The sequence below is a fragment of the Notamacropus eugenii genome, chromosome 1 (genome assembly GCF_028372415.1).
Source record: "Notamacropus eugenii isolate mMacEug1 chromosome 1, mMacEug1.pri_v2, whole genome shotgun sequence".
Taxonomy (NCBI): Eukaryota; Metazoa; Chordata; class Mammalia; order Diprotodontia; family Macropodidae; genus Notamacropus; species Notamacropus eugenii.
In genome coordinates, this window is record NC_092872.1 from 92695396 (window position 1) to 92720693 (window position 25298).

The 25298-nt window shown below is 40.5% G+C and overlaps 1 long non-coding RNA gene across 1 annotated transcript in view; it reads right to left on the reverse strand.

The window, feature by feature from the left end:
- Positions 1–23083, reverse strand: part of LOC140504643 (uncharacterized) — a 52444-nt gene extending 29361 nt beyond the window's left edge. The window contains exon 1 of the long non-coding RNA XR_011967178.1: positions 22323–23083. This is a non-coding gene — a long non-coding RNA (uncharacterized lncRNA). The remainder of the gene's footprint in view (positions 1–22322) is intronic.
- Positions 23084–25298: the final 2215 nt, after the last annotated feature.

The following is a 25298-nucleotide window of genomic DNA, read 5'->3' on the forward strand; positions in this document are numbered from 1 at the left end:
TGAAACGAGAGAATATATGTTGGAAAGCACTAGAAGATGTATCTGGAAATTGCTACTCATATGCAATATTATTACTAAGAAAGGCAATTTGGTCTACTTCTGAAGATAATTAGGGAAAAAGGAAAAGAACCTATATGGTCTAAAATGTTTATAGCAGTTATCTTTGTGGTGGCAAAGAACTGGAAATGGCAGGGATGTTCATCCATTGGGGAATGTCTGAACAAGTTGTGGCATATGATTGCAACCTTTGACAAGGTCGCCATTCTCTTCTCCTCAATGCCCTCTTTTTTCTTTTCATGACACTGCTCCATACTGATTCTTGTTTTACTTGTCTGAGTACTCCTCAGTCTCTTTGTTGGATTTTCGTCCAGGTCACACCCCCTAAGAACACTCATCCCCTAAAGCTCTCTCCTGGGCTCTCCTCTTTTACCTTTACACTACTTCACTTGGTGATATCATCAATGATCATATCTGGGCTGATGAATCTCAGATGTACTCTAGCAGCTCTAACCTCCTTTCTAATTTCCAGACGTGCATCTTTAGCTTCCTATAAGACATCTCGATGTCCTGAACTCACTATCTTTCCTGCTAAACTGTCCTCCCAAGATTTCCTATTACTATCAAAAGTACCACCATCCTTCCAAGTCACCCAAGCTCAAAACTTAGGTGTTATCCTCGATGACTCTCTCTCACCTTCCAAATCTAATCTGTTGCCAATTCCTGTGGTTTTTACCTTCATCCCATCTCTGACACTCCTCTGACCCTGGCAGCAGTCAGATGTAAGCCTGGACTACTACAATAGCCCATAAGGTTGGCCTCCCTGCCATATATTTCTCCGCATTCCAGTCTGCCCTCCAAACTGATCTTCCCAAAGCACAGGTCTGACCATGTCAACTCTGCTATTCAGTAAATCTAGTGGCATTCTATCATATCCAGGATTAAATATAAAATCCTCTGTTTGGCATTCAGAATGCCACAACCTGGCCCCTTCCTACTTTTCCAGTGTTCTCATACCTTATTCTCCCTGCATGCTTTGATCCTGTGACACTGACCTCCTGGCTTTTCCTTGCACAAGACCCTCCATTTTCTGGCTTTGCATCTTCACTGGCCACCACCCCCACCCCCACACCTCCAACCCCCATGCCTGGAATTCTGTCTCTTTTCATCTCAGTATCCTGGCTTCCTTCAAGTCACAGATAAAATCCTGTCTTTTACAAGAAGCCTTTTCTGATCCACCCAAATGTTAGTGTCTTACCTCTTTTGATTAACTCCAATTTATCCCATGTATATCTTGTTTATATGACTGTTTCCCCCATTAGACTGTGAGCTCCTTGAGAAAAGGGACTATGTTTGCCTTTCTTTATAAACCTAGTGCATAGCACAGTGCCAGGCATATTGTAGGCATTTAATAAATGCTTAGCAGCTAAGTGGCTCAGTGTATAGCACTGGGCCTGGAGTCAAGATGACTCATCTTCCTGAGCTCAAATTTGGCCTCAAAATCTAATGATGTGTGACTAGATGTGTGACCCTGGGCAAGTCGAATAACTCTACCTTCATTTCCTCATCTGTCAAATGAGCTGGAGGAGGAAATGACAAACCACTCCAGTACCTTTGCCAAGATGACTCTAAATGGGGTCACAAAGAGCCAGACACCACTGAAACAAATGAACAACAACAAATATGTGCTTATTTACTTATTTACAAATAAATGCTTATTAAATCTAACATTTATTATCTGTATGACTTTGGGCAACTCAATTAACCTGTTTCTTCATATTTATTTATATTGATATAATCTATCTTCTACCTTTCTATCTATCTATCTATTTATCTATCTTTCTTTCTTTCTTTCTGTCTGTCTTTCTGTCTATGAAGGGATGGGCTAGATGTTCTCTGAGATACCTTCTAGCTCTAAACATATTACCCTGTGTCCCTCACCATAGTTCAGACATCTGTCTGAGTATTGAAGATACAGATAAGAGTAAAAATAAAAGTCAAAATAAAAGTCAATGTTTTGAAATTAAGGCTCAAGTAGAAAGGAGTTCATTGAAGTTATGGATTATGACCCTCTTCATTACTACCTTCCTGTTAATTTGCTGTCCTACACTGACAACATTCCATCTCTTTTCTCCTTGACTTTGAACCATTACAAACCGGGAGGAAATCCCCCCTCAGCTCCACTCGTTGCAATCTCTAACTCCCTTCAAAGATCAATTCAAGTGCCATTTCTTTTCTTTTTTAAATTTTCTTTTTTTATAATTAATTTATTTATTTTTAGTTCTCAACATTCATTTCCATAAGATTTTGAGTTTGACATTTTCTTCCCCTCCCTTTCCTCCCCCGTCCCCAAGACGGCATGCAATCTGATATAGGCTCTACTTATACATTCATACTAAACATATTTTTACATTAGTCATGATGTAGAGAAGAATTAGATCTAATGGGAGGAACCATGAGCAAGGAGAGCAAATAATATGCTTGCATCTGCCTTCAGACTCCATAGTTCTTTCTCTGGATGTGGATAGCATTTTCCATCGTGAGTCTTTTGGAGTTTTCTTAGATCCTTGCATTGCTGAGAAGAGCTAAGTCTATCAAGTCAGTCACTGCACAATGTGGCTGTTACTGTGTGATGTGTCATTTCTTCTGGAGGGTCTTTCCTGACCAACCTACCCAACCCCCAAACTGCTGGTGGTCACACTCTCCCTGGAAAGAACTTTGTGTTTACTGCGTATATTGTAGCTGTTTGTTGTTTAGTTGTGTCCCACTCTGTGACCTCATACACCATAGCATACCAGGCCCTTCTGTCCTCCACTATCTCCTGAAATTTGTCCAGTCTCCTGTTCATTGCTCCCATAACACTATCTGTCCATTTCATCCTCAGCCATTCCTTTCTCCTTTTCCCTTCAATCTTTCATCGAGATCTTTTCCAGTGAGTTCCATCTCGTCATTATGTGGCCAAAGTATTTAAGCCTGAGTCTCAATATTTGTCCTTCCAATGAGTAGTCTGAATTAACTGAACTGGGTATATAGTTTGCATTTACTTGTATGTGTATGCATTATTTCTCCAAACAGAGATCTGTGAGGTCTGGAACTACTTTATTTTAATTTGTGCATTCCCCAGAGCCTAGTCTAGGCCCTGAAACCTAGTAGGGGTTTAATAAATGCTTGTCAATTGACTGACAGTCTGGAGATTGTTGATATGTGGATATCAAACTATCAGCTGGACCCTAAGAAGGATTATTGACCAAGAGGGCCTATAGTGTAAGTTTTGACCAACACTTGGAATACGAAAGGCAATTTGAGTCAAACTAAAATGAAAAAAAAAAAGCATCCAGAAACACCACACCTTGCTTTCCAGTCTGGTAAACCTTGCTCCAAGTGGAGACCTTTGTAGGCAAATTGATAACATCAACTAAGATTTCAGGCAGTGAGTCTTTGAGTATCCTTTACAGGGTACCTTTGGGGATGTATTTAACTTATCCAACAATTTTCATATATATTATCCCATCCAATTTGGTCCTCACAATAATCCTGTGATTTAGATGGGTCGGCCATCACTACCTGCATTTGACAGCAGAGGAAGATGAGGTATGCAAAAACATTACCATACATTTAGTTAAGAGCAGGAGTAAGACTGGAATCGAAGTTTCCTGCTGAGTCTCATAGCTCATAGCACCAAGAGAAGCAAGGTAAGCCCCCAAAAGAGACCCAGGTTTAAGGTGGGAATTTTATTAAAAAAAACAAAAAGATGTAAAGGAAGCCTGCATTTTTAATGATCACACGACACATGTTTTAATTATTAACTTGATGCATTATTGATGGATTGGCTGTTACTGAAAACAAAGTGTCAGAACTCTAGCATAATCCCTTTCTTGGGAGTCTTGGGGGGAAGGTGTCCCTAGAGAGGTCTCAGGGATTTGGGGCTATTCATGCAATTGCAAGCAACTAACATTTGTTAGGCTTGAACTCTGAGGAGCAGTGACCTCCACCCAATCTCAACTCAGAATGGCAAGTTGAGTCCCCAAGGGGGTGACTGCTACTCACAGTTCAAAGTATTCTTTGGGTTAGCATTTCAAAAACTATTGCTCATAAATTCCACAGATATGCTTATGTTAATTAGTCCAAAGTAATTTACTAAGATGGCATCATAAAAATAATAGTAATGAGTCATTCCCCCCATAGACCACTCTCCCTAAACCACATAAACAATATCAGTGAGAAGAGAGGGCATCTAAAAGGGTGTACTGATAGAAGGGCAGTGCCCTGATGGCCTTTCTTTTCTCATGGCTTCCTCACATTACTCTCCCCTAGACTTGAAGTCTTTGCTGGGTATCTCCCTTACCCAGGCTACCTGAGCTTGCTTCTCTTTGACACTCAAATCCCAAATGCCAAGGCTAATGCTGTCCTGAATCCACAGCTAGTTTTCTTACCCACTGCTAGGTGCCATACTCCTCACCGCTGTTCTCTATTTCCATTCTTTTCCCATTCCCAGCTGAATGTAGTGTCCCCTGGGTGGGGAATAGCTGTACTACATCAGTGCTGTGTCTAACAAGAGGGAGAAAAAAACCCTTCCCTTCCTTCCGAAGGGCAACAAATAATTTCCCCTCAGCGTCTGAATTCTCCTTCCATAGTTGGCTCTCTCCTCTGCTGCTAGAGATCATACTGCTTGGAACTGACTGTTTAGCCAGTGTGTCTTAGTGTTTTTTATTTTTTGAGTGTCTTAATTTTTTATCTTTATTTTTGAGAGTGTTTTAATTTTTTTAAAGGGCTATTTGGATTTGGTTCCTAAGGAAGAACCTCCTTACAATTAATACTCCGCAAAAGGGAAATAGGCTGCTTTGTGAAGTAGTGAGTTCCCTGTTGGGGCAAAGGTTGGAAGACAGCTTTGTCCAGAATATTTTACATAAACACTTTATATAGGTATTTTTCTATATCTGGAATGCACTCCTTCCAAACTTTACCTGAGGGATTAGTGAGCTTTTGCTCTTGTAATTATTTTGTATGGCTTTGTTTATACTTTGTATTTATTCACTTGTGCACACCTTGCATTTCTATGGTAGAATGTAAGTTCCTTGAGGACAGGGGCTGTGTTATTTTTGCATCTGTATGCTGAACACCTAGCATAGTGCCTTGCTCACTTAGATCCTTACTGTTTGTTGAATTGGATTGAATTGAACTGTAGAAAAGAAGTACAAATTATGGTGCAAGGTCTAAGGAGATCATTTCTTTCTTGGGAATAATTAGGAAATGTTTTATGACAGAGTATTTGACCTGGACCTTGAAAATATAAATGGGAGGAGGAGAGGACATTCCAGGCATAGGAAAATGCATGAGCAAAAGCATCCAGTCACCCCGACGCTAAGTTAATAGTGCCTCAGCTCTAAAGTCTCACCTGATCTCTGTTGAGAAATAACTCCTTATAGGGTCCCTGGGGGAGTATCAGACCTGTAGGCTCTACATATTTGACAGCATTTTGTAGGGGTGTGGGGGGAAAGAGCTGTCTTGTAAAAGTCTCTGTGCCAAATTTGATTTCCCAAGAAGCAAGCCAGACTCCAAACATACCAGGTATTCCCAAAGACGTCACAGGCCTGAACCAAGATCAGAATGCAGTCTTTTCTCAGAGTGGGTGGGTGAGACCTGAATTTGCAGTAGAACATTGACGTTTAGTTTCACATTCTTAGGGATTTCAGAATGAGAGGGTGGGAGCTGGGAGTGGGAAAGTGGTCAGCAGATGAAGCTGATATCCTAGCTGTCATTTGAGGGATACTACAGAGACTTGCCCCTTGCCCCTGATTCAATCAGAAAGCAAAGCAGATGTTGTCTTAATAGTTTTCCAGTACAATAGCCAAGAGAAAACAAAATATGTCATACATATGGTTGTGTTTAAAGGAAAGATTACAACACATGCCCAGCAAATGTTGCTTGTTGCAAAGGATTGATTCTATTAGTAATGCTAGCTAAGTTAATCAAATTAACTGCAATGGTGAAGGACTGTTTTTCAAGTTCCACCAATCTAGTCCCAAGGAGTACCCAATATCATAATGGTTTTTAGATGGGAAGCCTGCCTATTCCACTGTCAGAAGGTTAAGGGCGAGGAAAATGCCATTCATGTCATTTTGTTTGTTGAGTCAAAGGTTAAATTTCCTTCTGTGAGGAAATCATTTTAAAAGAAAGGATTGCCTTTGCTTTTTGTTGTAGCCAGTCAATGTGATCTGTAATACTGAAGTCTTCTATCAGCAGGCACAAACTACTAAGTTAACTCTTCTGCCAGGGACATCCTTTGTACTCCTTCCTCCCAACACCGGCATTCCATTCCTGGTCCTACAGCTGAGCCATAGCCAAGGACTGAGGATTTTTGCTGTCAAGGCCCTTGTACATAAGATACAGAGCACAACAAGCCCGCTAAAATCTCAGCTGATGTCTCAGGCTACAAATCATTCCCCTGCCCCTTTTTATCCTAGCAATTCTCAAGGGAGTTGGAGTATGGAATGGGGGAGCGTGGGTTATGAAAGAATCTTAGTTGTTATGAGTTTTTGATGATCTTGAGTCATCTTTAATTTTTTTTTTGAAACTGGAACTACTGGAGGTGTATTGATGGATCAAACTTACTCCATTTAAAAGAGCTCATTCTATATAAGAAAAGAGACTCACATGTTAAGGATGTTCTGTTTAGAGTGTTACCCCTTACCCCAATTTTCTAATGCATTTAAAGTATTAATCTTATTCAGATCCATATCTTATTTTCACTACTGACACATTTTCTGTGATATATGAAATAGTTACATGTGGAGTACCTGTGGGAGTTGGAGGGACACTGTTACTCACTTTTTGTGGAAATTGAGACACAAAGTGTCCCTAGTGGTATGTTAATTTAACAACTCTATAGCTGTACCCACAACATATTTATAAGTTTAACTGGCATTTATTAACACTTTCTCCATCATTTACTGAAGTCTGGACAATCAACAAAGCAATAAACCATGTCCTGATTTGTAGCATTTTCTGATTTCCAATGAAAATGTAATAATCTGCTTGTTCTTAGGGCCTGTCTGAGTTTGCTCCAGCACACTCCTGCCTAAATCTTATCTTAGAGATTTTCCTGGACTGAGAATTCCAAGAGAAGGATATGAACCATAAGCAAGAAACTCACCCTATGGGATTTAGCCCCTGCTATCTGATCTAGTTTATGTGAGCCCCAAATCTTGGGAGGGGTGGGGTCCTGGGTCACTTGTCACTGCCATTTCTTCCATTTTCTTAGATCTGATTTTATTCCTTTGTGCTACCAACACTTGATAGTGCTTATGGTTCCCTGAACTTGAAGTAATTAATGTTTTTATTCCTTTCTAGCTCTGCTTTTTCAAAATCTTTCCTTTAAACCTTTGTGTGAGTAAAACCTTTCAGGAAAAATGAGAGAATGAGAAAAAGGAGAGGACAAAATACTAAGGTATATTTGGCACTTTGCAGCTAAGCAAGGCACCTTCAATTTTATCTCATTTTATCCTCATAACAACTCTGTGAGATAAATGGGGCCGGTATTATTATAACTAGTCTACAGATAAGAAAACCAAGGACTAGACTGGTATTAGTATCTTAGGTCTTCAGACTCCTAGTACAATATTTTTCCTACTACACCTTAAAGAAATAGTTGCATAAATTCCCTCTTGCCTGGACAAAATCTATATAAAATCAGACTGGAAGCCCACCTCTCCATCATGGGGAATATCTCTTACTATTTCTCCCTTGTTTTCAGGCACAAAAAGTCACATATGGCTCTACAGTCCCAATCAGTGTTCCTTCTTCAGCATCTCTGAACAATACTTGCCAATCTGGGTTAAACAATCTGGCATTATTGGGAGAGAGAGTGGGTAAGGACCTCAATAGTTTTTCTATGACTAGAGGAAGAAGCCCTGGGAAAATTAAAATCCCCTGAGTCACCTTGTCAAAATAAGACCAACAGTAACTCCTGAAACCATTTCCCACCAGGAGAGAGTTTGAGTGTCCGTTAGTTGTTGATTCCCCAGGAATCTCTACTCCCCTCCCCTAACTGGAGTGAATCAGCACCAATCTACTGGTCCAGGCTCTGTGCTCCCTCCCCACAATACCTGGTCCTACTCTTCTCTGATGAGAGCCCTCCAGACTTAACTGTTTTGTTTTTTTTTTTTTGCACAATTCCATCAAGGGCATTAGTAGGATTCAGAGACTTGACCTGTTTCTATCCACTCTGACAGCCCTTCTTTATCCTATGTCCTCTCAATAAAGCTGGCTTTACTTTTTCAGTTTTGCGGTTTGCTCTTTCCTTGTATCAGATTTATTAAACTTGTATTGAAATTGGGAGAGGAAGGGATAAGATTAATAACCCTCCACCCTCAATAATTTCCATCTTTTGAGGAACAGTTGTTCCCTACTCATAGTACCAACTCATTCACCATATCAGCCTTCACCTAGCTGATGAACTTCCTGGCTAAAACTCCTTTAAACTAAATTTGAACTCCATTACCTCTTCTTCTGATCTCTTTGAAAAGCGAATAAAGAGTTTACCAATGATCTTTCTCCCTTTACTGACCAAAAAATAAATAAATGAATAAATAAATAATCCATAACTGTCATTTTCTGGTTGTTGTTTTTTTTTAATATTCCCAGCTGTTGACCATCAACTCCTGGAGACTCAAAGCATAAAGCTAGCCCATAGAGAGGGCTCAGGATCCAGGGGAAAAGGCTGAACAAGAGGAAAATCTCTTGGTGCAGCCCACTTGCCCCACATTTTTCTTCACACACAATAGTTTGGACTCTCTTGCCAGGGCCTTGGCAGATTAGACTCAGGTGCAGTTTAGGTCTTTCTCCCTTGCCAAATGAGGGACTGATATTGCAAGGAGAGTTTAGAGAAGAGGTAGTTAAGACTTTGGGAACAGTGGGCACTCATGCACACACAGGCAGATGGATTAGATCTATGTTTGTGTTGGTAGCCAACCAAGGTAGATGGAAACTGGCTCTTGTCTGCATTTGTTGGTGGGGGAGTTGATCTCATGGAGAGTAATTATGGTTGTTGAAATGAGGAACATAGGCAGGAAGTGGATTTCTTGGGGGTTTGGGACTTGACATTATCTACAAATGCCAATTCTCTTCCAGAGCTCCAAATGAAACCAGTTATTCCATAATTTTTGTGTTGCAGTGGTGAGGAGTGTTGGTGTTTTTGGTCTCTTTTTTTGAACTAGTGCATTAATTATCTCTATACAGTCTTCATCTTGTGCTTTGTTGCCATCTAAGTCTGGGTTATTATTGGGGATTGCAAGAAGAGAAAGAAAGTCTCAGGACAAATGATTCATTTCTGAGTCCTCAAACTTCCTCCTTGAAACTGTGATCTATGCAAGAAAAATGAGAAAAGTTCTGAATAAGATGCAGATATCTCCACCTGAACAGGAAAAATGTGGCTCAGATTGCTACAGGCATTCACTCCACTTAAAGTGACAGGTTAATCACAACTGTTGGTCCCTCCTTTAATCTAGAAAGTGACACATCAGTTTAACATTTGATTGTCTCTAGGGAGTCTTGCAGTCACATGTCCAGAAATGACTCTAGTTAACCTCTGACCTTTCTGATCAGTGTTGGGAAGGGCTTTGTTTGAGAGGGGGACCATGGTAAACTTATCATCAACTCAATTATTTTCCAGGTGAGAGTAGTTCCCAATCCACCCAAATGAAGTCCTATAGCAAAGGGTCCCAACTCTATCTGAGCATGTCATAAGGCTAGGGAAAGAAGTTCAGGACAGAGTTCGTATTCTCACATGGTCCAAGTTTCCTATTCCCCCAGTTCCTCTGAGTGACAAGAGCTTTTCTTGTCATGAGACTAATAAGGATTTACTTCCAGAATTTAGATGATTGTGCTTTGTGTTACATACCTGGGTGTCACCAGTGGGCCCTACACTGAGATCTTCCACAGGAATCACAATTATTGAGGGGGCTGAACCCTAATTTCCAAACCAGGTCTTGGAGACTGGGGTTGTAGGAGGGTAGAAAAATGAGGAGAGAAGGGGAACAAGGGAGAAAGGCAAAAGAGGAGGAGGGAGGGAATTGGAGAGAGGGAAGAGGCGTGCTGCTTGGCAACAGCACAAGAAAAATGAGAGAAGTGATTGTACCACTTCTCACTTACTGTGTCAAATGGAGGAGTTTTAACCCCTGCAATCTGCTCCATGTTGTTGATCTTGGAATGAGGGCACCTGATTTTCTGGTAGAAAAACCCAGTGATCCTCCTTATACCTTATATACCTAAGGCCACTCTCCATGGACTGTGCAGGTAGAAGGTAGATCCAGTACTAAATACAAGAGGAATTCATCCTCAACGGGTCAGTTGAAAGCATTGAAAAATACTGTCCTTAGGAAGGGATGTTTCAGTGTTAAAGTCACTTAAGAATATAGTTCAGCACATGACCTGCTTTCTTCTATGAATATAGTCCAGTCCTCTGATTACTTAATCAATACACATGTGCCAGGTACCATCCTAAGGGTTTCAAAGATAATTGCTGCTCCTCAAAGACTTAATAGTCTAATGGAAGACCATATACAAACTATATACTATAGTTTATATAGTATAGACTATATACAAACAAGCTATATACAGGATAAATTAAAGACAATCTAAGAAGGAAGGACTAGCGTTAAGAGGAACTGGAATCAACTTCTTTGTCCCAAAGAATGATGTCCAGTCCCTGATTACATTGTCTCCCCTCTAAAAATACAATCTAACCCCCTCATCTGTCTTTTTCCTTTCTCCCATCTACTTACCCACCCATCTCTTTCTTTATTCTCTTTCCCAGGACTTTGGATATCCAAACACTAGAAAGGAAATGGGATCTTGGGTCCCTCTTATTTCCTTCTGCCTTTACCCCAGTCTCTTCCAGTAGCTCCACCCTATACTGCTCCTTCCCACCAAGAGTTCCACATTGCTTTTCTTTCTTAATTTGATTTTCTCTGGCCCAGGATCGAGATCAAAAGATGAAATTCCATTCAGTCTTTTAGGAATTATTCCCAGACTCTCTCACACTGGAATTGTATATAAAATTACTATAATTATACCAAAACAACACATTGCCTTTGTTGTTTTAACCACTTTTTCACTTTCATTTGGGGGTGGGGTGGGAGCTGAAGGAAAGCACTTTTAAGCTTTGGAGTCTTCACAATGCACCTATTTCTTTTTGGCCAAGAGAACATGGTAGTCTCTTAAGACTATGAAATGTAACACCTGGCAAACCCTAGCTTAGACATAAACGCACGCGCGCACGCACACACACACACACACACATACACACACACACACACAGCTGCTAGAACCAAGTGCTGACCACAGCACCAGATCTTTAGCAGGTAAGAGGCTATATAAGATTACTTCCTTCTTATGCTTGATGAGGAGCTCTGAGGGCTCAGTTAGTTGAGCATCAGATTTTTAACCTGACAGGCCAGAGTTTAAGGTGAGTCATTTTGTAGGTGACTAGTTCAATTGGTTACAACTTGGTAACAACTGAAGTCAAGGTTAGGAATTTTATCATTAAGTAGGCTCGGTAGCCTGTTCTCTATTTCCAAGTCATAGACCTTGAAACCAGGGGTTTTACCTTTTTTTTGGTCATTGTCCCCTTTGGCAGTTTAGTAAATCTTATAGACCTCTTCTCAGAATCATGTTTTTAAATAAATAAAATAAAAGTTAAATTTCAGTTAGAGGTTAGTCAAAGGAGAGATGTAATGTTCATCCCACTCACGTTTCTGGACTTCCTAGAATTTATCCTATAGACAGAAAAATCTGAGGCAAGATTTGAATTCAGGTCTTCCTGATGACAACTTCTGTGCCAAAGCTTGGTTGCGCTCTTTTCACCCCATCAAAAAATCTTTCCATGACCAGGAATCTTACAAGTGCCTACATCACAAGGTGAGTATCACCACTATTAAAGTTCATGGGATTCTCAGCTAAAAGGAACCTTAAGTGATCGTCTGGTTCAAGTCAGCTCCAGTGTATGTTCAATAACACCACCACTGAATATGAGTAGATTGCAAGGGACATGTAACAACAATTTTTCAAGAATTTTTGATTTAGTTATTATAGATAAAAGAAAATTTAAAAATAATTTTGTTTGGTACATGTTTTTCTTACCTAACACATGTACTCTAGTATTCATAAAATAAACAAAACTTGCCTCTTGCATGTATGCAACTAACCTCAAAACATGTCAGACCTTGAACTCGCAAATAACAAAACCAGCTGCTCTTACTGAAGGAAAACTCAACAAGGGAAGAGTCTCCCAACTCTCCTGTAGGACTGCCAACTGAAATGTTCAGAGCACTGTGATTCCTTACAGCAAAGACACTGCTGTGGTAAAAAACAGTTTGAGACTAACTTTTTGTATATGTGACCAAAGCTCCTGCAAACCCAGGAGAAGTGGGGAGTTGTGGTGAGAGATGCATACATAGATAAGGATCAGTCTTCGAAGAGTCTGGTCTCAAGAGAAACATTAGGCTCTTTTTCTTTGTACTAGTTCTTTGTACTCTCTTTGCTGAATGTCAAGGAAAATCTCTTAAAGCTAGCTTAGGTTTGACTTGTATAGGCCTCACCCAAAACGTGGTAGGAAGGTAGTCAACGTACAAGTTGTCAGGTATAGGACAGTTATTTCTTCCACACAAGGGAAATGTTCCAAACACAAAAAGCTCATACATTTGCACTGACAGACTGAAAATATGAATCGGCTATAATTCCTATTATACTCTTTGAGAGGTTATTTTAAAGAGAAATATGAAACATTTTATAGGACTGTTGAACATCCAGTTCACTTTCACCTCTGCTCTGCATTGTTACATTTTCTGGAAAGCCAGGTCATGACTTGCTTTCATCCTCCAACTGGTGGTCATCTCCTTTGAGAAGGGGGTGGTGGTAGAAAATACCTCTTGCTGCTGGTCAGCTCTGACCAAGAACCCAAATGTACCCAACCACTTTGATTCACATGGTTTCCTCCAAGCCTGGAAACATCCATCTCAGGATTGCTGATTGATCTCCTATGGTCAGGAAAAGAAGTAAAGTAGAAGAAGGCAGCCAGGCAATCAGGGTCCAGGCTTAGGTGTGCCTAAGTGAGCCTGATGTTATATGTGAGTAGCTACCACAATTGCCAGGTAGGAGAAAAGTCTCCTCAAAGAGTCCCCACATGCTCATGAGGTAGGATGAGAAAGAGTACCAGAGGGGAGTCATTTCTTTTAAGGTCTCCTGAAGAGGTTTTTCTTCTTGACTTGGTGGTCAGTCCTCTTTGACAAACTGTCCCAGCATGGGCCATGGAGAAAACATGTGAGGGACCAGGGGACCAATTAGGGTATTACTTTGTCATCTCAAAGTCCAAATCCTTCAGCACTGTATATATGTTTCCAGGGGAGCTCTGTGCTTGCTCCAGAGGATGGTTGTTCAGGCCCATCATCATATATGCTTCATGAGATTTGATGTACCTCTCTTACATCTGTGAATGCTATTACATTAAAACCTTACATACTCATTTATCACTTCTCAGGCATTTCACAACACTGATTGGCTGCCTGCTAGGTGCAAAGTTTTGTGCTAAATGCTGTGTGTGTGTGTGTATGTGTGTGTGTGTGTGTGTGTGTGTGTGTGTGTGTGTGTGTATGTGAAATACAAGACACATTTTCGAGCCAGAAAGGGACCTGGGAGGTCACTTCTTCAAATAATCTCCTATTTCTCTCTTTCATCTTCAGTTTTCCCTTGTTGGCTCCTTTCTGCTGCCTACAAACATGCCCAGGCCGTTTCCATGTTTAAACCACTTTCACTTTACCCTGCTGTTCTCTCCAGGCATCACTAGCCTAGATCTCTTCAGGATCTCTCACCTCTGCTGCATGCTACCTATCTGACTTTGGACAAGGCATTTAGCTTTTTTTGGTTTTGGACTCCTTATCTATAAAAAAAAAGCAGAATAGACTAGGTGACTTTTAAGGTTCCTTCCAGCTCCAAATCTATAATCCTGTGGTCCTATTCCTTTTTCCTTTAATAGCCAAACTCTCATTGATTCAATTATAGTCTCTTTGTCAATGACTCCAGACTCTTGTCTATATCTATATATAGCTCTATGTCTATCTTTACACCTATACCTATATCTATATGACATCCACACACAGAGTGCTAGTCTCTTTCCCAACTTTCAATTCCACATCTTACCAGCTACTTGTTGGAGATATCCAACAGGGTGTCCTAAAGACACATCACACCCAATATAATTAAAATGGAATTCATTATTCCTGCCTATCCTATCCCTGCCAAAGCCTTTAAACTTCCAAACTTGCCTACTTCTGTTGAGGGTATCACTATCCTTCCTGTCATTCAAATTTGCAACTTCAAAGTCCTACTGGACTATTCCCCTTTACTCTCCCTGCCCTCAAACCCATATCTAATCAATTGCTAAGTCTTGTCAATTCTGCCTCCATGGATAAATCTTACATCCATTCCCTTCTCTCCACTCATGAGGCCATCAATCTAGTTCAGGGCATTATCTCCTCTCACTTGGGACTATTGCAACAGACTCCTTATTAGATTCTCAGCTTTTAATCTCACCCTCCTCCAATCATCTTCCACTCAGCTATCCAAATAGTCTAAGACACAGATCTGACCATGCTCATTTCCTGCCCAAGAATATTCACTGGCCTTTATTGCCTCTAAGATAAAATGCAAACTTGGTCTGGCATTAAAAGGCCATACAAATCTGGCTACATTTGTGGTGCAATGGCTCTGGAGTCAGCAGAGATGGATTCAAAGCCCACTGATACTCACTACCTGTGTGACCTTGGGCAAGTCTCTTAACATCCTTGGGCCTCAGTTTCCTCATCGGTAGAAAAAGGACATTGGACTAGATGCCCTCTGAGTTCCCTTCCAATCAGTCAACCAGAATTTAAGTCCCTATTACATACCAGGCACTGTGCTAGGCATTAGGATACAAAAACAAAAGAGAAATAGTTTTTGCCCTCAAGAAACTTACATTCTTACAGATCTTTTCAGGTTTACTACGTATTACTCTTTTCTGGAACCTTCTCTTATAGCCAAATTGGTTATCTTTTGTTCCCTTAATTTGGCACTGTGTCACCCCTCTATGCCCTAGCATGGAATTTCTCCCAGACCTGGGTCAGAATAAACAGAGATGAAGGGATCCTGGACTCCAAATAGGGGCCGAACAACTCCTCAGGGAGAGAGCAGGGACTAGCCCACCTGGAGTGACCAACCCACCTTTGCCACAAAGACTACCCTTAGGGCTCATCATGAGAAATACTTGAAACCTGCTTTGCTGATTGTCTGTGACCCATGTGCGTCAGTCTTTTTGAGCCTATAAGTGCACATGGTTCAGGCTTTTCCATCATTTGAATGAACTGCCTTTGGGGAGAAAATTGTTATTTTCAGCTCTTAAAATAGGTATTTCCTTCCATTGACACATTCAGCCCAAATTGGGCATGTTGATGAGCAAGTCATTTCATTGTCACCAATTTTCTGCCTTCTTTGTGAGACAGTTTAATGAGCCAGGGACTTCCAGAGGTCTTCCTGATGACAATATCAAATGAAAAATTTCACAGGAAAAAACTTCAGGTTTTCACTGAGATATTACTGTGGGGTAGGCAGAATGAGCACTGGAGTGGGAATCAGGGGGACCTGTGTTTGAACCCCTCGGCTGGTCACTTACTACTGCCTGTGTCACTTTGATCCTGTGTCTGATGTTTACAATCTCTGGAAGTGTGGGCAAGTCATTAATCTTCCTCATCTGGAAAATGAGGGCACTAGATAGCCCAATAGGTACCTTTCTACTCTAGATCTATGGCCCTGTCCCTTAACCTATGAGTGCTTGACTTTCCTTCTCTGAAAAAAAAAAAAAAAGGTGACAGTAATACCTAACTTAAGAAATGTTTATTAACCAGTCACTATAGTTGAGCTACTTACATTATTTAACTCACAATACACTAAAGCAAGGATTTTTATCTTCAGGTACAGAGATACCTGATCTCTGGCTAGATTTCAGGAGGTTGATAAACTTGGATAGAAAAATCCTGTGTATTTTATTTTGAGTACTTAAAAGAAGGGATCCAGAGGTTTCACAAAATTGCCAAAGGCATTCATGATACAAAAAGGTTAAGAAGTCCTACACTGAAGCAGTATACATGTGAGTTGTTGTTAATTAATATTATAACTGCACATATGGAGTATTTGTATATGTGGTTTTTTAAACCAGTTATAGTCCAAATCACAGGTTCAGAATCCTGGGGGCTGATATAAATTTTGAGAAGTCATCTTGACAACTGCCTGCCTTCCATCAGTGACATCTAAATCCTCTCAGCAAATTTTTCATGCTTTTGGAGATCCCAAGGGCAATTGGATTTGATGTATGTGAATGTTTTCAGGAATATGAAACTACTGCATGAAGCAAAATACCCTGGCACATTTAAAAACATAACCTTCAAAACAAAGCCTCCTTTCACCTTGGGTCTCAGAAAGTGGGCTTTTTGTAGCAAGAGCTGAGGCTAGGGATAAGGATCATAATGCTCTTACGGGGCTGGATGAGGTATAGACAGGCAGGGGCCAGATGTATTCACTCCCTTGCCTGCCTGTGGGGCCTGAAAGGGAGGAAGTACAAGCAATGACCTGAAAAGAACCTTTCAGCCCCTGGAGCAGAGATGGAGATAAGAGTTGTGAAGCGGGTGCTGCTACAGCCACTTGGGAGTTTATTTTTACCATGTTATCTCCATCCTGAAATGTCAAGATTGGATCCTCCCCTCCCTCCCTGCTCTTGATGAACATGGCAAGGCAGCTTGGAGACCAACCCTCCCTCCCTCTCTCTGGTTTCTTTGTGTTTCCCTGTTATCATTCTTACACGTCACAGCACTATGGTGACAGAAGCCATAGAAACAGTGAAATCAAGAGTTGAGAGCTGAGACATTTTATTTAGGCCCCAAATAGTCTCACTGCTTTTTGGAGACTCAGGGGAACCACAGAGGGAAATTTTCAGAACTGCCAAGTACCTGCCACTCAGGAAGGGTTCTATGGGTGGAACACAGCCAATATTCATTGTTTTTTCTCCTCACTGGTTAGGACAAATGGACAGAAATGAGCTCAGAGATAGTAGATAATTGCTGTTACTTATTCAGCTGTCTCTCAGTTATTGAGGCAAAGTGGTACAGTAAGCAGAAAGAACACTGGCCTTGGATTTAGAAACCCTGGAATCAAGTCATAGTTCTAATATTTATGAACCATGTGACTTTGTGCAAGGCACTTATCTGAGCCTCAGTCTCATTGAAAACCATGAAAATACTTGGACCACCCACCTCATAGAGTATTCTCTTAGTAGAATGCAAGTTCCTTGAGAGCAGGACCTGTTCACTGAATTATCTTTGCCCCCAATGCCTAGGATAATAGGCTCTTAGTAAATTTATTGATTGAATTAATTGCACTAGGGTCATGAGAGTGCTTTGTAAACCTTAAACTGCTATATAAGCGTTATTAATAATGTAAGTTATTCTTAATATTGATAGTTTGATTGTTACCAAATGGTACTGGACAGAAGCTGCTGAGAGATACTGACACAGACAAATGAGAGAGCAGCAGAGAGCTGGCGTTTTCCAGCGATGATAGAACCATAGTTCCAGATCAACAAAAGTTCATCTATTAAACAAAGAAAACCTCCCCAGCTAAGTTATAGTAATAGCTCATATTTACATGGCTTTAATTTTCCAGCCACTTTGTACGTTACTCCCCTTCACACATTCTTTGGTCCAGCCAAAATGACCTTAGTGTTGCTTGGACACAACACTCTCTGCCCTATTGTTGTGTCTTTACACAGTTCCTTGTTCCTGGAAAGCACTCTGTTCTTGTATCTGCCTCTTAGAAGAATCCCTAATTTCCTTCTAAACTCAGCTCAAATGACACCTTCTACAAAAATGCTTTCCTAATCTCTCCAGATATGGATGCCTTCCCCCTTCTCCAAATACTTTATATGAATTTGTTTTGTATATACTTATATTTAAAAAGGCATACCATATCCCAGTCCCAACTAGCAACATGCTATATGGCCTGCTAACTTTATCAGGTGATAGTGCTTCTTTAATTAAGTTACTAATCAATCAATGAAAGACATAAATTAGGTGTGAACAACCTAATAATCCTAGTGGATTGAATTGGGAAAGAATGAAATGTTTTTATCTAATGAAATCAGATGATAAAATATGTTAGGATTGATTCACATAATTAGAAACACTTCAGGATATATGCACACACATACATATATATGTGTGTATATATATGGGTATATCTATATAGATACACAGATCTCAATACAGATCTATAGAGATCTAGATCTCTCTCTGAGGGGCAGGTAGGTGGTGCAGTGGATAGAGCACCAGTGCAAGAGTCAGGAGGACCTGAGTTCAAATCTCACCTCAGACACTTGACACTCATTAGCTATGTGACCTTGGGCAAGTCACTTAACCCCAACTGCCTCATCCTGGGTCATCTCCAGTCATCCTGATGAATATCTATTTGGTCACTGGATTCAGATGGCTCTGGAGGAGAAGTGAGGCTGGTGACCTGCATAGCCCTCCCTCACTCAAAACAAAGTCAAGTGCAAGTCATGTCATCATTTCTCTGATGGCATGGTCTTCTTCAGCAATGAAGGATGAACACACAGATCTATCTCTATAAAAATTACAGATCCAGATATATAGCTATAGTTCTATAGATCTAGACCTCTTTCTAGATAGATCTAAATCTAGATCTTGAAGAAGGAGATTCCAGAAGGAACATTCCAGCAAGTTTTCTAAAAGTTAAGCTTTGAGAAGGTAGGGGGAATGAGCTGAGCCCAGAGCTTCCTTGTCCTCCTCCTTCTTCTACATTCACCTTCTGAAAGACTGGACCAGTAATAAAAAATGCATCCAGCTGGGATTTGACAGAAAACAAACTAGGCAAGTTGAGGAAAGGCAGCTTTAGGGAGCATTACCTCTTCACGCTGGAAAAAAGTACAGCTTTAGGACTCTATAAGGGCCCTGAAAGTACCCAGTGAAAGAAAGGTATACACAAATCAAGGGAACTTCATGAAAATTCTAGGAGGGGAGATAACTTATTTCCATTCATCTAAGAACTGTGAATTACTCTTATAATACACATGTTCTCTAAACTTCTGATTACATTCGCCTTGTCTCTGTATATATTTGTGGGAATCCAAGACTTTTGGAGGAATGTTTTTGTACTAATTATTCTTATTCACCAAATTAGTAAATAGCCCTTTCTAAAAGCTAATTAACTCTGTCTAGTTAACTGCTTACCACTAGGATGAACTCCACCAGTAGGGACTCTTGGGGGTGACAGTACCAGAAAATACCTACAACCCCTCAGGATTGCCCTTAGACCATGAAGGGTGAAGGAGTTAGTTATTACCTGGGCCCACCAATGTGGGAGTTGAGAAAGTGAGCCTAGAGGGAGTGTTACATTTATATATGCATGTGTTGTACACATTGTCTTTCTCTCTATAGAGAGCTAACAACCAATTTTTACTTGTGTCAGTGTGCTAAGTGCTGAGGTTACAAAGAAAGGCAGAAGAAATAGTACCTGATCTTAAGGAACTCATATGCTATAGTTAGTCTTACATAACATGATTATTATGGAAATCTTTTGCATAACTACACATATATAGGTTATATTGAATTGCTTGCCTTCTCAGTGGGGATGGGTGGGGAGGGAGGAAGGGAGATAAGTTGGAACTCAAAGTTTTAGGAACGAATGTTGAGAATTATTTTTGCATACAACTGGGAAATAAGAAATATAGGTAATGGGGTATAGAAATCTATCTTGCCCTACAAGAAAAGAGAGAAGATGGGGATAAAGGAAGGGTGGGGTATGATAGAAGGGAGGACAGATTGAGAGAAAGGGTAATCAGAACGCAAGGTGTTATGGTGGGGGGAGGGGAGAGATGGGGAGAAAATTTGGAACTCAAAATTTTGTGGAAATGAATGTTGAAAACTAAAAATAAACATTTTTTAAAAAAGGAACTCATATTCTAATGGGTGAGAAAATTGTATATAAATACATACATAGAAGATACATACTGAGTAAATGGAAGGTAATGTTAGCAGGGAAAACTCTAAGGAAAGGTTCCCTGCAGACAATGGCATTTGAACTTAGTGCTGAACAAAGTTTGGGATTCTAAAAAGCAGAGATGAGGATATGTTCAAGGCACCAGGCACAGCCAATATAAAGGCATGGAAGTGGGAGATGGAGTGGGTTTTTTTTTGTTTTTTGTTTTTGAGGAATAGCAAGTAGGCCAGTAGTTGGATTACATAATGAATGAAGACGAATAAAGTATAAGAAAACTGGAAAAAGAGAGGGACTTTTTCATTTTTTGTTTTTACATCTCTTGTGCCTGACACAGTGTCTGGCCTATAGTAAGTGCTAAATAAATACTGATTAATGGTTAAGCACTTTCCTTAATCCTGTGGGGTTGATAATGGAAATATAATTATCCACATTTTACAAATGAAAATGTTTCAGATAGGATAATGACCATTGAGTCAGTGCGTGGCAAAGGCCAGACTAGGTACAGTTTTGTTTGATTGGTAATGACTGAATACCCTTATAACTTGAAGAAATGGAACTATATTTAAACTATCAGAGGGTAGGGTACTCTTGGAATTCTTTTGGTATGATGTCCTAAGATATTTCACTCACAATTATTTTAAAAAGACTTTTTTAAACAAGGGCTCTTAGTTTATTCCAAAGCTCAACTCAAATGTCATTTCCTACATGAGAACTTTCTTATCTCAACTGCTAGACCCCATGCCTCCAAAATTATCTTGTTTTTATTTTGTATGCACTTATTTTATATTTATTTCTACATATACATGTTATCTCACCAATAGAATGTAACTTCCTTGTGGGTAGGGGCTGTTGTGCTTTTGTTTTTGTATCTTTAGCACCTACCACAGAGCCTGCTACTTAGTGAGTGCTTAGTAAATGCTTGTTTATTGACTGAATGAATGATGAAACAGCTGCACTTCAGTTTACTGACTGGGACTGAGGAAGTCTCCGTGGACACTAAAAGCAAAAGTTGAAATCCTCACCAGTATCAGTGCTTAAAGTCTGTCATTAGAAAACTCCAACAAGAAACTGTCTCTTCTTGTCTCTAAATAGCCCAGGAGCAAAATGAAACAATGTATCACTCATGGGATTTACTTTCAAGTAGACTCACTTCCTGAGAGCATCATTATTTCAAGCACTCTGGGTCAGCTTGCTGTTGGTTAGTTTATTGAGGCCATAGGTTACATCCCTACATGAACCAGCTTCCCAGGAACAAAAACAAACAAAAACTTCTTTGGTGACCACCACCTGCACCTAGTCATCTTGTAAATAGACACTGCCTAAGGACCAGGGTAAGGGACTAGGGATAGATCAAAGAAACCTGTCCCTGGCAACTTCAAAGCACACATCCTATGGAAAATGTAACAGAAGTGTCATGTTTGCATCCAAAGAACAGTAGGTCATCACTTCAGGACGATGGGGAATTCTTAACCTTTGCTGACTCCCATGGTCTTTGGTATAGACTGGCAGAGTCCACTGGAGTCCCCTCACTCACTAGTGCCTAGTTCAATGCTGCCCGGTGTAAGCTTGCTCAGAGGTGGCGTTGCTACACCTGACTCCAAAGACTGGGGACTTTGTGGTCTAAAAAGGCTAGCTGTCTGGGAAATTTCTTAAACCTCAAAGTCAGTTATCATCATCATCATCATCATCATCAATTAAGTCCCTTAGGCTTTGACAGGGCAAATCAATCAAACAATTCTCACTGAAGAACTAGACTAGTTTCAGGAGTCCCTGAATTTCATCTGACCTGACAGGTCAGCAAGATGAAATTTGAAAACCCCCAGAAGACTGCTACCCACTATGCCTGGTGTTAGGTGTTCATTGCCCAGAGAGCTGAGGTTTTTATCTCATAGGATCACAGATTCAGAGCTGAAAGAATCTTAGTGGCCATTGAGCTCTACTCCCTCATTTTACAGATGAGGAAACTGAGGTACAGAGGTTAAGTGATATGACTTGCATATGGGTGTCTGAAGTGGAGAATGGAACCCAGACGCTTTCTAACTCTAACTTGAGGGCTCTACTTCATACTTCTCTCACATAATTACAGATTAGAGTTGGAAGGAATCTTAAAGTCGATCTCATTCAACACCATTTTACAAACAAGCAAACTGAGGCCTAGATTGTTAATCTCACCACGGCTTTCACTCCTCACCAAGTTCTCTGAAAATAAACCAGAGGGAGCGGTACAGTACCTTGTGAAATAATTTGGTTGGTGTCTCTGCTAACAGGTCAGGAGGGTATCAAGAAGAAAGGGATTTTTCTTCTCTGAGAGTCACATCCTCCTTCCTGAGGGATGGCTAGGTCCTAAGGAAGTCCTTCTGCATCTGAAGCTCCAGGCTTTTGCTGTACCAACCAAGAGCCAGAACCTCTGTCCCTTGTGTTTCCTTTGGATGGTAGCACAGTGGTCACTAGATCTGTTCTCCACTCCCAAAACAAAATATCAAGCCCCCAATCCTCTCGAAACCCAAATCTCAAACATTCTCAAATTAAAAAACCACCTATCCTAGTAAGTTGAAAATAAATGGTACCTCTAGAAACAGATGCAAAGTGAAAGGGATTTATGTGGGGATTTGCAGGAGGGCTCAGAACTGTTCGCTCCCACCCCTGTCATCAGCATGAGTTCATTATTTATTCTTAGTGCAGGTCTCAAATTAAACAAACAGTGTCTATAAATAGAGTTTGGATGGACTCAGTTCAGTGTCTCTGAAAAGTCCTTTTCACAGGACAGATGCTCTAAACGGATGGTCTCAGGTTACCATGCTGGTAGTTTGTAGAGTGAAGTTGTGTTTTTTTCTTTTTAAAGGGGTGTGTGTGTGTGTGTGTGTGTGTGTGTGTGTGTGTGTGTGTGTGTGTGTGTGTGTGTGTGTGTGTATGTTTGTGTGAACAGAGATGGGAAACGGGCAAAAACGAGGGGTTTGTAAAGAAGAAAAACAGTCAATGGATGTTTGCATTTCTTTCCTCCATTCCCTCTTTAGTATTCTGAATCACACTAATAGAGAAAATCCTGTTTGAGGATGTTTCATTCTTCATTATCATCCTTACTGAACTAACCTGGTATTCCTTCAGGGTATGATTCCTAGTCTAGTCTACTAGATATTAGATCATAAACTCCCTGAGGGCAGAGAACACTTCTGTCTCCTTTTATACTTTCCCTTCACAGTACAGAAGCAGGGGATGTGTAAATAGCTGTTGCTGAGTTAATAGTGTTCACTAACTGGCTGATAGAAGGCCTGTGGCATGCAGAGAACATACTCTGATCACTCAGAACAAGAATTCCCTCCTTTGCTGACTAAACAGAATGGTATTTATTCTAGGGTAGTGCTTTGTTGTTGCAAGTGATCAGGCCTGATGTAGCTTTGGTCTTAATTAAAAGAGAGACAGGACGGGATGCTGGTTTTAGAGTGAGAGGAAAACCTGGATAAGTGTGTCACCTCAAACATCTGCTAGTAGTATGGCCCTGGACAAGTCATTTAACTTCTCTATGGCTGTTTCCTCATCTGTAAAATGAAGGATTTGCACTCACTGGCTTCTAAGTTCCCTTCTAACTCTAAATCTATGATCCCGTGAACAGAATGACAGCTAACTGTGATGATATCATTTTTTGGGAAGGAGTAGGAATGGAAAGCATGACCACAGGAGCAAAAAAAATGGAACATCCTGTCAACAACATTAAGAGAACAACAACTGTACTGAATTCTAAGAGGAGGTGAGAGGAGATGGAAGAAATAGAATCTTACAATGGAAGGTCGAAAAGGGAAAGATCACTTCAAATTATGCTTCCCAACCCATTCAGTCATCTACCAGACCACCTAGATTTTCCCAGCATAAGCATTTTGCCAATCTGTCCCATTACTGTCTCCTCTCCACTCCCTTTACCTCACCAAGAACACCAACTCTCCAAACTGACTTTCCTTCAGACATCATGTTACCCCACCATGAAAGTGAATCCACCTAATCTTGTCTCTAACCTGGAAATGAGCTGTTCAGACTGGTGAATGAATGAAAACTCACCTCAAACTGATGTATTTAGCTGGCCCCAGACCATGTTCCATATCAAATCAGCAATCTGCGAAGATACCAGGGCCTATCAATCACAGGTATTTTACAAGCCAATGAGCCAACTTCTCTTGTTTCACCTCTTGCTTTTCCATGCTGGAAACTCTCTCCTTTCTCATCACTGCCTCCAAGTTCCCTGGTTGCCTTCAAGTCTCAGCTAAAGTCCTACTTTCTGTAAGAAGCCTTTTCTGGTCCATAATCTTTATGCCTTCATTCTGAGACTATACTTGATTTAATCTGTATATACAGCATATGCATAGTTGTTTGCATGCTATTTCCCCCACTAGACTGAACTCCTCAGGTGCATAGTTTGCTTTTTTTGTATCCCCAGCATTTAGCATAGTGTCTGGCACATACTAAGCATTTAATAAATGCTAGTTGGCTGTCTGACTGTTCTGGGAACATTAATCAAACCAATAATGCCATTGTCACTAGAAAGGAAATAGCAATTTGTCTTGTGCTTTCATTTAAAATCCCTACCTCTACCAAAACTCTTTTTGCTTGGCACCACTTTCCTCTAAATATGTGTTGTATCCCCATATTAGAATATAAATTCCTTGAGGATAGAGACTGTCTTAACATTTATAATGTATCCTCATCTCCTAGTGCAGTGTATGCCACGTAGTGACACTGAATAAATGACTAGTGACCTGATCCAGCTTGTAGGTTGGAGACTAAACAACTGAGGATACATGGTAGGTTGTTTTTCTTTCTAAAGATTTCCAGGGACTTGACTTTGTAACCTTGTTCTATGTGGCACCCAAAGCTCTTCATAACCTAGCTCCTTCCTATCTTTCAGACCTTCTTACATATATTCTCTGATTCAGTGACACTGACCTCCTGATTGTTGTGTTCGTCCTTTGTAGCCAAAGAAGACCATGCCAAGACATCAGAAAAAAGACGACATGACTTGCACTTGACTTTGTTTTGAATGAGGGAGGACTGTGCAAGGTCACCACCCTCACTTCTTCTCTGGAGTCCGGTCTCCTGATTATTCCATGAACAAGTCCCTCCATCTCTCAGCTACAGGTATTTTCTCTGTCTGTTCCCCATACCTGGAATGCTCTCCTTCTCTGGCATCCTTTAACTCCCAACTAAAATCCCACCTTCTA